Source organism: Alligator sinensis, unplaced genomic scaffold, assembly GCF_000455745.1.
Source record: "Alligator sinensis unplaced genomic scaffold, ASM45574v1 scaffold524_1, whole genome shotgun sequence".
NCBI lineage: Eukaryota > Metazoa > Chordata > Crocodylia > Alligatoridae > Alligator > Alligator sinensis.
The window spans coordinates 717,142-718,260 of record NW_005842747.1 but is presented as its reverse complement, the minus strand read 5'-3'; positions in this window follow the sequence as shown (position 1 = coordinate 718,260).

The following is a 1,119-nucleotide window of genomic DNA, read 5'->3' as shown; positions in this document are numbered from 1 at the left end:
GCAGGGGTCAGGCGAGATGATCTGTTCAGGTCCCTCCTGACCCGAGCTACTATGAAACTGTAAGATGGAAGTGTTGGTTGTAAGCATTCGAGGCTAAAGCGGGTATAAGCTGTAGCTAGATTCCTCAGTATCTGATTGTCCCCTTTTGTACACCCCTGCCATGCCTCTGATGTTAACGAAAATTCCGAAAGAGAAAGTTAATACTTGGAGGTGTGCCTATGGAAATTCACTGCAACCAAATTATGGCTTTCTGCCTCTTCACAGGTCTCTACCAATGCTTAAACCCTACCCTTACTGTAACAGGGGGCCTCCTCGGGGCCGATCTCCGTGGCCCGCCCACCTGTTCTTGGGCCAACTGCCCGCCTTCTCGCCCGCCACGCCTTGGTTTTAATTGATTCATTTATAGATGTCACTCAAGCGGGAGGCTGCCCATTTTAGTGCCCCGTTGCCAGGGGGCGCTCTCTGCAGCTCCTATCCTCCCCAATACCGCAGCCCAAGCCTTGCAGATGGCATCTTGGTGTTCACATAGTCACTGGCCCCCACGCTGGGCCCCAGAATCGTCCTAACAGGACCCCTCTATGATCCCTCCACTCAGGCGGCCTCTCCGCCTTCATCCGGGCTACCTAGCCCCCTGAAACCATTTTCCCCTCTCAGGCGTGGTCCTCCCGGGACCTTCGGCTACTAGCCCTGGCCCACCTCCAGGCCAGTCGGGACCCCAGGCCCCCGGCTCTTGGGCGTCCCTCGCGGTGGGCCCCTGGCCCTTTTGACCCTCCTGGTCCTGGCCCCAGCACGGGCCAGTCGAGGGTACTCTCTCGTCGGGTCGGGTCTCTAGCCCCTCACTGTCTCTTAGGGTCCGCCCTCTGTGCCCTTCACAAACACAGGGTTACCCACCTGGTGGTGGGAGCTAGGGGTTAAGACGCCCCAACCCGCCTTTCACCAGGGTGGTAACTGGCCTGGCATTTCCTGGGGGCTCCCGCGCCACTGAGAGCCCCACCAGGCCACCCACTCCCAGCAGGGTGCAGTTTTAGGTCATGCCCAGGACCAAAGAGCCTCCTTACCAACCCCTACAGCTCCACCCTTACCTCCAGATTGTTCTCAGCAGCCCTCCGGCCCGGCGAT